Consider the following 15731-nt stretch of genomic DNA (forward strand, 5'->3'; position numbering starts at 1 on the left):
CGGGAAAACCTTTTTGTTGTAAGGTCCTCGTCGAGTTCAGTTGAATCATTTAAATTAACAAATTACCAAAGTTCGTGCGGTTTTTTGAACAAAAAAGACTGTTTTTATTACTGAAACTTTCCCGCACTCAAAAAAAAAGATTTGATAATGCTAAGTTCTTAAATGATAACGATCAGTTGCTAATGACGAAAACTGATAAACGATTATAAACATCCAAAAAAATCGATTATTTTCTATTTAAAGAGGTTAAAATGTAACTTATTAAATTATTGAAATCCATTTATGAATCGCTTATAACGATTATGCAATACATAAAAAATGAATCTCATACACATTTTTCTTACGTGAAACATTTTGCGTGCTATGGAATTTTGTTCTGAATGAGTAATTTTTTTGCCAATTTAGTTCAGAACCCATTTTGAGTATGGATAAAAAATTGGATTGACACAATTGAAAAAGGTTAAGTGCACAATTGAAAGTGCTTAAAGCAAGGGAGTTTAGTTTTGCTTGGGTGGCTTTTTGGTCAGACTATTTTCAAATATCTAAATATTAGTTTTAAATCACAAAATTTTGACTGCTTGAATTCAGATAGAAAAAACTCAATGTTGCTAAAGTTGTCGGATCTGTAAAAAAGGCATTAGGAAATTTCAGAGTTATACATGATTTAAAAACTCCTCGAACTCAAGATGAAAATGTTTTTGCCCGGGTTGACCAAAAATGCTTATCCTACAATTTCCATATATAAAAAATGCTTATCCTACAATTTCCTACAGTTTCATAGACTCCTCAGAAAATTGTAAAAAATTTCTAGAATAAGCATTTTCTCATATATGAAAATTGTAGGATGAACATTTTTTTCATATATGAAAATTGTAAGATAAAAATTTTTATCATATATGGAAATTGTAAGACAAGCGGTTTTTCATATATGAAAATTGTACGATAAGCATTTTTTCATTTTGGAAATTGTAAGATAAGCGTTTTTTAAAACTCAAATGAGGCTCAATTAGCGTTTAAATTTACCCCATAAGACGTGCAATCTCTGAATAGAGGAGGGAACCAACCGAAAAATCAGAGGGTTTTAGAGGTTGGAACATCAAACTCTTCATTATCTGCAGGCGAATCTCCTCAACTTTTGAGAGAGCAACAAATTCTTAAGCCAGCAGCTCCATATATAGCCGTTTTAATTAGTTACTTACGATGATGCTAAGTATAGATATCACACTGAGTCAGCTAGAATCACTTATTTGATCTAGCTGTTTTTGTTAATCTTATATTCAGTAACAAACATAAAAACACGTGCTGAAAATTTTGACTGGTTATGGAAAAATTATTTTTAGTTGTAACTTTTGTGATACATACAAAAGGTCCAGTTAACTCAAGGTTTTTATTAAACTTAAAAATATATAAATCTTAAAAGTAAACTTCCTATGAAAAAGAAGTAACAAAACGTTTTTTGACAGAACCTTGCAGCTTCGAATCTTGATGAGATCTGGAAATTTTTTATCATTACATGCGGAGCTTCTTGCTAATCGCAAAACAAAAACATCTAGCAAAAACCAAACTTACAGTGAGAAAAGAAAAGTAAGAGCTATACTATTAAAAACTCACGTTCGATCCGGCACCAAACAAGCACTTACTATATTGAACAACTCATGGTAAATAGATCAAGCTGCATATTACAATTTTCTGATACCCAAAAGATCCAAATAAAACCAGCTGATCCGATTCGAATTGCGACCCCCAAATATCCATCCCCAGCCATCTTAACCATTTCTAATTTTGACCAAACTGTGAACAACTTGTAATGGGAAAATTAGTCCTGTACCCGATTGCAATAGTCTCGCTTATCGCAAGCGTCATAAAAACTACTCGAAGATCCACTAGATGGGATCGAGAAAAAGGGGGCTTGGGTGGTAAAAACTGTTAATAAACAAGATAAATGTTGCTCACTTTCGTCGGTAAAATTTGATTGATCGTTGCTATACAAACTTGATGTCCTGTTCCTTTGCTGTATCTGAATTTTGCAATGCTGTATTGGATCCTGTAGTGTGTCTGAATTTCTGTATTTCCTGAATTTACTGCACGCTGTATCTGAATTTCTTGTATGCTGTATTTCTCGCAATGTATGCAATCTGATCTGAAAAAAAAACATTATTAACAATAACGGTAACATTAAGTCCAAAAATATTTTTTATTGTAAAAATGTGTTAGTTCTACATGCCAATAGTCAGCATCTGAACCACAACCTCAAAGAAGAAAACTGTTTTTCGGTGGTCGTTTTTTGCTAGTTTTTATTTCAGCAATGCTTCGAACTCGTATTGAGGGCACTCGTATTTAGGGCAGAAGGTAATTCGGGTAAGAAAACAAGGTAATTGCCGAGTCTGATTGTGAAGGAACTGTTGACGCCTGTAGAATACTGCTAGCTCGGCTTTCAGACTAGAACCCGCTGACTGAGCCTGTCGTCGGCACATTTTCAGTATGGATAAAAAAATGGATTGACGCAATTGAAAATGGCGCGTGCTTAAAAAGAGGGAATTTTGTTTTGCTTGGGTGGCTTTTTTGGTCAGCCTATTTTCAGATATCTAAATATTAGTTTTATTTCAAAAATTTTTGACCTCCTGAATTCAGATAGAAAAAACTCAATGTTGCTAAAGTTCTCGGATCTTTAAAAAAGGCATTAGGAAATTTTAGAATTATGCATGATTTGAAAAAAAACTCTTCGAACTCAAGATGAAAATGTTTTTGATTGTCGTTTATCGACTCTGCAAATGAATGTTTACTCATATAACAAATATACGCAGTTGAAATGTTTCTCAATATTTAGCCATAATTTTTCTCAAGTACAAACACAATCACATAATTTTTTCAGTTTTTTTTGCGAATTCTGAAACACAAGCTGAAAATGAAGGTTTTAAATTGATTTAGAAAATCTAACATTTTGGCCAGCAGTATAAGCCAGCAGCTCCATATATAGCCGTTTTGTTTAGTTACTTACGATGATGCTAAAATATAGATGTCACACTGAGTCAGCTAGTATCACTTATTTGATCTAGCTGCTTTTGTTAATCTTAAAAGTAACAAACATAAAAACACGTGCACGAAATTTTGACTGGTTATGGAAAAACTATTTATAGTTGTAACTTTTGTGATACATACAAAAAATCCAGTTAACTCAAGGTTTTTATTAAACTTAAAAATATATAAATCTTAAAAGTAAACTTCCTATGAAAAAGAAAATAAAAAACGTTTTTTGACAGAAGCTTGCAGCTTCGAATCTTGGTGAGATCCGAAAAAAAAATTTATCATTTCATGCGGAGCTTCTTGCTAATCGCAAAACAAAAACATCTAGCAGAACCAAACTTACAGTGAGAAAAGAATAGTAAGAGCTATACTATTAAAAACTCACGTTCGATCCAGCACCAAACAAGCACTTACCATATTGAACAACTCATGGTGAACAGATCAAACTGCACATTACAGCTTTCTGATACCCAGATGATCCAAATAAAACCAGCTGATCCGATTCGAATCGCGACCCCCAAATATTCATCCCCAGCCATCTTAACCATTTCTATTTTTGACCAAACTGTTAACAACTTGTAATGGGAAAATTAGTCCTGTACCCGATTGCAATAGTCTCGCTTATCGCAAGCGTCATAAAAACTACTCGAAGATCCACTAGATGGGATCGAGAAAAAGGGGGCTTGGGTGGTAAAAACTGTTAATAAACAAGATAAATGTTGCTCACTTTCGTCGGTAAAATTTGATTGATCGTTGCTATACAAACTTGATGTCCTGTTCCTTTGCTGTATCTGAATTTTGCAATGCTGTATTGGATCCTGTAGTGTGTCTGAATTTCTGTATTTCCTGAATTTACTGCACGCTGTATCTGAATTTCTTGTATGCTGTATTTCTCGCAATGTATGCAATCTGATCTGAAAAAAAAAACATTATTAACAATAACGGTAACATTAAGTCCAAAAATATTTTTTATTGTAAAAATGTGTTAGTTCTACATGCCAATAGTCAGCATCTGAACCACAACCTCAAAGAAGAAAACTATTTTTAGTTGGTTTTTTTTATCTAGTTTTTATTTCAGCAATGCTTCGAACTCGTATTGAGGGCACTCGTATTTAGGGCAGAAGGTAATTCGGGTAAGAAAACAAGGTAATTGCCGAGTCTGATTGTGAAGGAACTGTTGACGCCTGTAGAATACTGCTAGCTCGGCTTTCAGACTAGAACCCGCTGACTGAGCCTGTCGTCGGCACATTTTCAGTATGGATAAAAAAATGGATTGACGCAATTGAAAATGGCGCGTGCTTAAAAAGAGGGAATTTTGTTTTGCTTGGGTGGCTTTTTTGGTCAGCCTATTTTCAGATATCTAAATATTAGTTTTATTTCAGAAATTTTTGACCTCCTGAATTCAGATAGAAAAAACTCAATGTTGCTAAAGTTCTCGGATCTGTAAAAAAGGCATTAGGAAATTTTAGAGTTATGCATGATTTGAAAAAAAACTCTTCGAACTCAAGATGAAAATGTTTTTGATTGTCGTTTATCGACTCTGCAAATGAATGTTTACTCATATAACAAATATACGCAGTTGAAATGTTTCTCAATATTTAGCCATAAATTTTCTCAAGTACAAACACAATCACATAATTTTTTCAGTTTTTTTTGCGAATTCTGAAACACAAGCTGAAAATGAAGGTTTTAAATTGATTTAGAAAATCTAACATTTTGGCCAGCAGTATAAGCCAGCAGCTCCATATATAGCCGTTTTGTTTAGTTACTTACGATGATGCTAAAATATAGATGTCACACTGAGTCAGCTAGTATCACTTATTTGATCTAGCTGCTTTTGTTAATCTTAAAAGTAACAAACATAAAAACACGTGCACGAAACTTTGACTGGTTATGGAAAAACTATTTATAGTTGTAACTTTTGTGATACATACAAAAAATCCAGTTAACTCAAGGTTTTTATTAAACTTAAAAATATATAAATCTTAAAAGTAAACTTCCTATGAAAAAGAAAATAAAAAACGTTTTTTGACAGAAGCTTGCAGCTTCGAATCTTGGTGAGATCCGAAAAAAAAATTTATCATTTCATGCGGAGCTTCTTGCTAATCGCAAAACAAAAACATCTAGCAGAACCAAACTTACAGTGAGAAAAGAATAGTAAGAGCTATACTATTAAAAACTCACGTTCGATCCAGCACCAAACAAGCACTTACCATATTGAACAACTCATGGTGAACAGATCAAACTGCACATTACAGCTTTCTGATACCCAGATGATCCAAATAAAACCAGCTGATCCGATTCGAATCGCGACCCCCAAATATTCATCCCCAGCCATCTTAACCATTTCTATTTTTGACCAAACTGTTAACAACTTGTAATGGGAAAAATAGTCATGTATCCGATTGCAATAGTCTCACTTATACGTATACGCCTTGAAATTACATAAAAAAATAGGTTTCAGGAAAAAAATTAGAACGCAAATAGCTGCACGTAACATGGTACTAAAAAATAAATAATAGTTTTGAATTGCTTAAGCAATTGGCAAATTGCATGCTGTGACAACTAAAGTGACAAAAAATAATCAGAAAAGTCTTCTGCTCACCAGAAATTCCTGTCAATGGATTAAAACCACGTATTGTTGTCTTTACAGGCAAATTCAAAACATCTACGCTACATAAGCTTCCAGAGAATTTTTGGAAAAAAGCAATTTCTTGGACAAAACACTTTTGGAATAATGAAAAAATTATAACTGATGTTGAGGAAACAATTATTGAGCGAGAGAAAGAAAGTCGACCCTGTAAACAAAAACTAGCAGCCTGACAAGAAAAGGTAAAAGTCTTCTGATAATTTGGTTGTGTTTGATCAAAAATCATATGCTTTAGTTAGACTTTGGTGGCTACTGCGCAGGTGCAATTTTGGATTTGAGATGGGTAGCGACATCCGCATTATGCATCACTCGTGCATCTTCTGGTCAGCCCGCCACACGTGAGTCTTTTCGGAAGTCAAAATTATCCCTTTTCAAAAACCCGGCCAATTTTTCTCAGACTAAGTTTGCTACTTTTTTTTTTCCAACGAACAAAAATTTCTATTTAATGGCGCAACTAGCTTTTTTTATGTTATTATCTAGGGCCAAAAAAGCTTTCGAAGAATGAAGCTATACAAAAAAATTGAAAACATGATTTTAGCTGCAGAAGTGAATTAAAAAGATTAGATGTGAATAAAAAGCTTGATCATTCTAACGAAACCGAAATACGTCAATTATACAATCTGACTTTTAATTTCTTTAAAAAGCGACAGTTTGCAACAAAAAAATTTTCTGTTTCCATTAGCAAGCAATTCTATTTTTGTAAATATGTTCAAAAAACTTCAATAAGTCAAAAGAGTAGATTTAAAATTTCAAGCACGTTATTCCTTTTAAAGTAAAATTTTATCAAAAAAGTTTTTGGTGCCTTTCAAAGATTTAGCAATCATATATTTTGATCAAATACTTTCAACAATCATTGTGCAGTTTTCTTAGCTGATTTTTGCGATTATCAGAATACCCCCCACTGAATATTACAATTATCAGAATACACCCCCCCCCCCTACGTTCGCCACTGGATGAGTTAGAGCATGCTGATTGTAACTTAAACGAAGCTTTTCCTAATTTTGTCGTCAATTTTGTGTCGTCAGTTGGATTTAATTTGATTGAAACAAATAGTGCATTTAAATTTAATGTATTCATTTTCTGGTTTTTATCAATTAAACTGTCAATTTAGAGCCAAAAAATATAAAAACGAGAAAAAAAACTATCAGAATTGTATTGTCCTACTACTGCTAGTAATCACTGATACAATTTCTTCAATTTGTCAATGCATAACATGATTTTGAGTAAAAAATAATTTTTCAAAATAATTTAATTTCATTCAAATCGATTTGTTATAACCACAATAGGAACCGATAAGGGTTTTGAATCGACATAAGAAGAAATTTTAAGGTCAATTTTAGACGCTCAAAATTGAATTATGCCGGTTTGAGTGAATTTTGATTCATTAGGAGGCCAAACTGTGCATTCTGTTATCTTTAGGGCCCGCAATCTAATTGACCGTACTATTGCCAGATAGTCCTAGATAGAGTTAAGGTTATCAATATCTTCTCTATCGCGCATCAGTCTATGACAGCTCTCTGCTAACTTTATCTCATGACCTTTTAACTCATTATTTTAACTACTGTATACCAAAAAAAAGGAAACGCTTTATGACCAAATCAGCTAGAATAACCATATAATTCAGACAAGTTAACGACATTTTCACATAAAATAGCTCTGATAACATAGGTTAATCTAGCTATTTCCAGTTTCATGCTTTCATCAGATATTCCAAAATTGCTCAAAAAACTTATCAATAATTTCAATTCATTCTCAAAAAGGGGGTAAGAGGTCCTGTATGCAATCCAAGTGTATTCTAAACGATTTATTTATTGATTTCACCCATCATATGCACAACCAAACCTGTGCTACATTGAGATTCATCCTCAATTCTTTATTGTGCAATTGTGCTTTATAATATTTTCACCCTTGTGCGAGGCTTATCCTCTAACCTAATTCAGTGTAACTCTAAACCTAATTATTTCACTAGGGAAGGAATATTTGGTCCAAACTAGGGAAGGATTAATCTATGCTCACAAGGAAAGGAACTATAAGGCGCTCAAAATTTAGACGCTCAAAATTGAATTATGCCGGTTTGATTGAATTTTGATTCAATACGAGGCCAAACTGTGCCTTCTTTGCATTGTAAACGGACTCCGCAACAGGTCAAAATCAGATTTGCAAACATAATCAACAACATTTATTTGATCTTTTATACTGTTTTGGATTCCTAAACAAATACCTAAAGCATTGTACCGCTCGAAATTGCTCCAAAAATAGGAAATTCGCGGAATCCGCAACTGTATTTGCGGAATCCAGAACAGTTCATGGAATCCACAAACGAATAATAAGTAATGAATACATTGAGCTGTTGCGGAATCCGCAACTGTAAGCAGATTCCGCAAATAGTAAGTGGATTCCGCAAATTGTAAGTGGAATCCGCAATTTTGTTTGCGGATTCCACTTATATTTGCGGATTCCACTTAAATTTTGGGGAAGCCACTTACAGTTGCGGAATCCAGAACAACTAGCTGTACTTGCTTGTTGCGGAATCCGCAACAAAACAAAAGTACCAACACAATTTACGTTACAGCTTTTCGTACGCGGAACCTACGAAAACTTTGTAGGTGGAATCCAGTTACTTTTTGGAACATGCTTAAAGATTTGCCTCTGGAATCCAGAACATACAGACACAAAGTTTGGCCTCGTAATGTTGTTACTGAAATCCATCCGTATCTCACTAAAGTTGTGTTAAACCCAACTTTCAACTTTCAACTTGCCTTATACAGTTTTCAAGTTTACTTAGTGATCATAAACTTGCTCCAAAAATTCGTCATCGTTACAATGACCTACAGTCACTTGATAAAAGTTGTTTACCACAAAAACTTTGTTTCTGGGAACCTTTTTAGGATTTAGACAAGATTGAAGGAAGATCTATCAGCCATATTTGTATTATCGCGGGGAGACCTAGATGTCTCCCCGCGATAATACAAATATGGCTGATAGATCTTCCTTCAATTTTCTTGTTAACTGATAGAATCTTCCCTACAACTTTTTTCCTTTTTGTTCATCAGGATAGAAAATTTTTCTGTTTCCTTAAATTGTAGAATTTGGTTCTGTAATTTTTTAAGGCATTAAAAATACCATTTTTGGTGTTATTTTCAACAATTTGAAATACTTTTAAATTACGCATTGAAATTAGTTGTTTTTATCTTGTTCGACTCATAGTTTTTAAAAAAGCTAAAATATAGGGATAACTAAGCCCTCAGAGCCATCAACAAATCAGAGCCATCAACAAACTACCATAAGTATAAGTTTTTAGTGTTTTGCCTGATTTCATGCTAGGTTGGACAAATTTATGACTATACTTTTCCAGTTTTTTCGCGAGTTGATCTTCCATGGATTGCCATTACAAAACAATTTTTAAAATGATTCTTCAATTGAATGCATAAGTGATTCATCGATTAAAAATTGCCGAATCAACCATAATTATTAATGATTTACTCTTGACTCAGTGCAGAATTTTTGATTTTTGTGGAAAAATTCAAAAACTGAAAGTTTCTAATCGGTTCGAGATTCGCGATTGCATTCTTACGACTTAAATATATCTTCTATGACACTATCTCAGACTTTACAACAAAGGACTGATGAAATTACTGTAAGGGGTATGACAAAAAATTATGTGCTTATGATAGTCATTAAACGATCAATTACTAAAATTTGACTAAAAATTTCAACTAAAAATAATTCTAGCTCTTGATAACTGATTATCGATCAGGGGTACGTAATGTAACAATATCGAATCATCAATAAGAATCTTCATAAAAGTGCCCGCACTGATACGCTGCGACATTGAAATAGTCTTAGATTGATTTTCAAACAGGGGCTATAAAGCTTGAAAATGGATTTGCGATGGCACATTTGTATCAGTAAACTCATTTAAAAAATGTTTCAACTTTTCTTATCTTCAAATTTTTACGTTTTTTGCATAAAAATCGATTACAATGGTTTCAAATAGAAATTTGCAAGAATCCAAAAACCATCAAAAGTTTTAACGTGTATTAAAAAATTGATTTTGTACTCTTAAATTTTCTCAAAGTAATGTAAATATAACTGTTCTTCCTAAAACTAAGCGTAAGTTTTGGAAGGTGGAATATTTGTCACGGCGAACAACAGTTGAGGAAAGTTGCGGAGACTTTTGTTGTTTTTTAAATTATTTTCTCAAAACTTTGTAGATTGTTAAAAAAAGCTCCAAAAATCATGTAAAAGCTAATTAGGAAAAAAAGCTTTGCGTTAATACATTTCCATTTTTTGAGACGCTTGTTTGTTTAAGTTTCGGTCAAACATCTCTGCTAAATTTTTTCATGCGGTTTGCTGATAATTTCAAAAAACTGTTTACAATATTTATAACAATTTTGAACACAATCATTTGTTTAAATTGCGTATAAAAGAAGTTTAAAATTGCGTATAAAAACATTGTTTAAATTGCGCAATTAGAAAATGTTTCGAAAATTGGATTCAAATTGATATCAGTTTTTTAAAATTGGTTGTTTTTGCTATATTTTAGTATCAAACTAAATCGATGATACATATTGTAGTATTGGAAATGCTACACAAATACAGAAGGCTATTATTTTAATTGCTTACACAAGATCCGAGCGGACTCTTTTCTTTTCTAAATGTGTTCACACCTCAATATAAGAATGCTTTTTTAACTTAACTTTCGATTCAGATTTCAACTGAACAACTTAACTTAAAATTTTAAAAGTCAAATCCAAATATCTAATTTCTCAAATTCTGAACGGAATTTTTTTTATTCTTTCAGTTTTATTAACCTTGGAAAAATGCAAAGATTTCTAAGAATCTTTAACGGATGATCGAGGGAACTGAGTATTTGTCCACGACTCCAGTCAGGCGGAGTGTATCTTTTAATTTGACTTCGAAAATAGATAAATCCCCCACTGCTCCGAATTTTAAAGTAACTAAAGCAGGTGGAAATATTGTGAGATCCCCCAGTTAAACTATAATTGATTTTTTAATTTAAAAAAATAAATAAAATGCAAAAGTCAGTCTCCTGATCAAACGGAGGATAAGTGATAAGAAGAGGCCCGAAGTCTAAAAGCAGCTTTTCTTATCTTCAAATTGTTACGTTTTTTGCATAAAAAGCGATTAAAATGGTTTCAAATGGAAATTTGCAAGAATCCAAAAACTATTTAAAATTTTAACGTGTTGTAAAAAATCGATTTTGTAGTCTTAGGTTTTTTTATTTTTTTTGTATTCTTTCGGAATTTTTTTTCATTCTTTCAGTTTTATTAACCTTGGAAAAATGCAAAGATTTCTAAGAAACTTTAACGGATGATCGAGGGAACTGAGTATTTGTCCACGACGCCAGTCAGGCGGAGTGTATCTTTTGTTTTGACTTCGAAAATAGATAAATCCCCCGCTGCTCCAAATTTTAAAGTAACTAAAGCAGGTGGAAATATTGTGAGATCCCCCAGTTAAACTATATATTGATTTTTTAAAATAAAAAATCATTAAAATGCGAAAGTCAGTCTCCTGATCAAACGGAGGATAAGTGATAAGAAGAGGCCTGAAGTCTAATAGCAGCTTTTCTTATCTTCAAGTTTTTACGTTTTTTGCATAAAAATCGATTAAAATGGTTTCAAATAGAAATTTGCAAGAATCCAAAAACCATCAAAAGTTTAAACGTGTTGTAAAAAATCGATCTTGTAGTCTTAAGTTTTTTTATTCTTTTTTTATTCTTTTGGAATTTTTTTTATTCTTTCAGTTATATTAACCTTGAAAAAATGCAAAGATTTCTAAGAAACTTTAACGGATGATCGAGGGAACTGAGTATTTAACCACGACGCCAGTCAGGCGGAGTTCATCTTTTGTTTTGACTTCGAAAATAGATAAATCCCTCGCTGCTCCGAATTTTAAAGTAACCAAAGCAGGTGGAAATAATGTGAGATCCCCCAGTTAAACTATATATTGATTTTTTAAAATAAAAAATCAATAAAAAGCGAAAGTCAATCTTCTGATCAAACGGAGGATAAGTGATAAGAAGAGGCTTGAAGTCTAATAGCAGGTGCCGGAAAAAACCAAACTAAAAATAATTCAAATGAGTGTGCCTGCATTTGTCAATGACTCTAATTTCTGACACTGAGACGGACGGCTAAATTAATCTCAATGTTCATCTATTTTTTCTTCTTCTTCAAATTACTAAATTTTAGATTCTCTTAGAGTAAGTTCTTTTCACATTAAATAGAGTCACTGAAAAGTTAAACAAATTTAGGTGAAGAAATTTATCAAGTCAAATTTAACGGACCAAAAGGAAAGCGAATTGTCACCACCCAAGCATCGGAAAATACCCCAGCTGACATTGAGGATTAGACAATGTACTTTTCCCAGCAAGAATTGGACATCATCTCCTCTGCACCTTCTCTCCGCTACTTTCCAACGAAAATTGTAGGAAATTAAAAGCAATAAATAGATAAAATAAACATCCCCTCCTATTGGTAAAAGTTAACAAAAGATGAACAGTTGTGCGTAACCTTTAACCTTTTCTATTTAATCATCCTTTTTAATTTGTCTGTTTTCTATAACTATCATTTTAAATCTAGGATCAGATCGACTATGACCTATGATATATTTTAACTGAGACATATAATTTTAGTCACTCATTGAAACAAAGGGATCTAACAATCGACTCCAATGTTTCTTCTAGTAAAACTGGTGCGACATGAGCAGAGAACTACCACCTAAGTTATATATAGCTTTAAAAACAAAAGAATTAATTGTCGTTAGTACAAATTTTAGGAAAGTGAGTTTCTGTTAGTCGATTTCCAACATCAAAAAGCTAGTGACAGATGTTATATATCTTTAGGGCCTGCAATCTAACTGACCGTACTATTGCCAGATAGTCCTAGTTAGAGTTAAGATTATCAATATCGTCTCTATCGCGCATCAGTCTTTGACAGCTCTCTGCTAACTTCATCTCATGACCTTTTAACTCATTATTATAACTACTATATACCAAAAAAAGGTAACGTTCTCTGACCAAATCAGCTAGAATAATCATATAATTTAGAGAAGTTAACGACATTATCACCTAAAATAGCTCTTATAACATAGGTTAATTATGCTATTTCCAGTTTCATTCTTTCATGAAATATTCCGAAATTGCTCAAAAAAACTTATTAAAAATTCAATTCATTCTCAAAAAGGGGGTAAGAGGTCCTGTATGTAATCTAAATGTACTCTAAACGATTGATTTATTGATTTCACTCATCATATACACAATCAAACCTGTGCTATATTGAGATTCATTCTCAATTCTTCAATGTGCATTTTGACGATCAAATTGAATGACACTCACTGAACCTATGCTAAGCTTAGGTAAAATTTACAATAAGCTCACACAGATAAGCTATGTTTGAGAAAAAAAATAACTGAAAATTCACCAAATTCAGTTAAAATAAGTCCAACTAAACTTGATAAATTTCCATTTGAAAAAAAATTGTTTCAATTTAGGTCAAAATAAACCCGATTAAGCAAGGAAAACGTCCATTTTAACAAAATCCTGCCCAATATTAGACAAAATAAGTTCAATTAAATTGAATAAATTTCCTTTTTATTAAAACTTCGCTTTTTTAATGTCCAAATAAACTCGATTAAGTTAGATAAACTTCTATTTCAAATAAAATTTGCTCATTTTTACGCCAAAAAAGCCAGAATAAGAAAAACGTCAAATTTAAAAAAGTTTCAGTCAAAATAAGTCCGATTAAGCTAGATAACCTTCTATTGTAAGAAAATTTTACTCATTTGTGGTCAAAGTGTCCAAAAAACCTAGATAAACTTCTATGTTATCAGATTTTTGCCCAATTTATGTCACATTAGGCTCCGCTAAGCCTGATAAACCCCACTTGAAAAAAAAATTGGCCATATTAGGTCGAATAAGTCCAGTTAAGCCAAATTAACTCCCATTATAACAAAATTATTGCTCGTTTTTAGTCAAAATAAGCACATTTAAGACAAATAAACTTCAAATTAACCAGAAACTTACCCAATTCTGGCCAAAAAAAAAACTATTAAGCTAGTTTAATTCAAAATTAATCTAAGTTTCACCCCCTTCTGGCTTAAATAAAGCTATTTAAGATAGGTTAACTTGGACTTGGAAAATCACTCAAATTTGCTAAAAATATGCTGGATTAAAATAGCTATACCTAAGAAAGAAAAAATAATTTTTTTTATTTTTTGTTCAAACTAAGCCATATAAGATATATTAAACATTTACCCAAAAAGCCCAGAAAACTACAAAAAATTTTAAGTAAAAACTGGAAATAACCTACTATTGGAAAAAATTAATGTCAACACATTGGAAAATTGATGATAGTACTCTAAAACTGAAGCTGAAAGTACAATTACTAAAATTGCTCAAATTCCTTGATACATTACTAACACCGAAAAAGATCATATTAGCATATTATAAAAACACTTTAACGAAGACAAAAACGAACTCTACGTCTTTTTTCCGAAGATAAACTCCAGAATTAGATACACTTTTGCAGCAAATGAAGATGCCAAACAACATAATCTCTATACCAGATGAACAATTAATCGCTTCGCTTCCGGTTGTTTTGTTTTAACAAAAATAAATAATTCTTAAGTTTCATATTAATTCATAATGAGTACGTTGATTTCATTTAGAAACAGATACAAGTTACCAATAATTGGAAGTTGTTCGAAACAAACTACCAATACACACTTCATTGCAAAATCTTAACGTTAATAAAAAATTCCGTAAATTATAATGCCAAATTCCTATCTAGTAAAATCAACTGCATTAAGTTTAAAGCTCGTAGTCAAAACTAAATCCACTAAATTTATATGGTACATTACCAGCATCCAAAAAGATCAATCTTGTCCAAACCAAAATTATCACGAATTTTTTTTCTTTCCCGCCGCAATACACCAGATATAACCTACATTCTGAAAAAACTCAATCTTGCTCTTAGCACTATTGATTTATCTAAGAAAAAACTATATTCATCAAACCCAATGAACCTCGCAAAACTTCCTTGAAACTTAATTGATCATCAGAAAACAACCAGTACATAAAACATTTAAGCGTTAAGTATTCATACCCAAATTTGAGTGAGATTTAAAAAATGGCGAATGTATTTGCATATCCAGACTTAGTTCTCGAAAAATTCACAGGCTTAGACCCAAATTAAGTTGCAAGAGATTTTCTTGAAAGAGTAGAAAAAAAAAGATAGCACTTTCCCTGAAGACTAGACCAGCAGGCCCAGGTGACGACCAGGACGCATATGATAGCAGACAAAGATATTTATTCGATTCAATAATGAGAGGTCCAGCAGCTCAATTGTATCAGGGATTAGCAGCAGGTTTACCTTGGAACGATTTAGTGCATAGATAGATTCACTGATGATAAGGATAAAAATTGATGACGAATAGAAGCAGAAAAAAAAGACCCCTGATATATTCATCAAAAGCTATATCCATACATTAAGCACTGCAGTAGATCGCGGAGGGCCAAATCCGACTTTTAATGATGATCAAAGAAGATGGAATACTTCGTGCGAGTTTTAAGTCCGCCAGGTTTAAAACAAAAAGCACATCAATTTATTATTGAGAATCCACCCGCGACTTGGCAGCAACTAAAAGATCACATAGATACCATACCAAAGATTTAATTTTCGCAGATAGTAGTGAGTTCACTGGAACAGCTTCAAGTAGTGTTTGGAAATCGAACGAAAAAAGAATCAGCTCAAAGAATTAACAGGGTTAAATAAAGATGACAAAATCAACGCAGCCTATAATCCAAATGAACAAAGAAACAAACAAAATCGTACCAAATTTTGCAAAGGGTATCGCAGGTCAGGTCACACATTAAGCGTTTGTTTTAAATATTGGGACATTTAAGAACAAAATCAAAAAATACCTCAATATCGAGAAAAAATTTTCATACAATTACAACAGAATATCTAGATTCAGAAACATTAATAGAGATAATCACAACTACAATAACAGGGATCCAAAAAACTACAGTAATAGA

At 32.3% G+C, this 15731-nt stretch overlaps 1 protein-coding gene across 1 annotated transcript in view; it reads left to right on the forward strand.

The window, feature by feature from the left end:
- Positions 1-255: 255 nt before the first annotated feature.
- Positions 256-15731, forward strand: part of LOC134847574 (B9 domain-containing protein 1-like) — a 271610-nt gene continuing 256134 nt past the window's right edge. Inside the window, exon 1 of the mRNA XM_063864668.1 lies at positions 256-267. The gene's annotated coding sequence lies outside the window, so the exon portion shown is untranslated. The remainder of the gene's footprint in view (positions 268-15731) is intronic.

This window comes from Symsagittifera roscoffensis, chromosome 6 (genome assembly GCF_963678635.1).
Source record: "Symsagittifera roscoffensis chromosome 6, txSymRosc1.1, whole genome shotgun sequence".
Taxonomy (NCBI): domain Eukaryota; kingdom Metazoa; phylum Xenacoelomorpha; order Acoela; family Convolutidae; genus Symsagittifera; species Symsagittifera roscoffensis.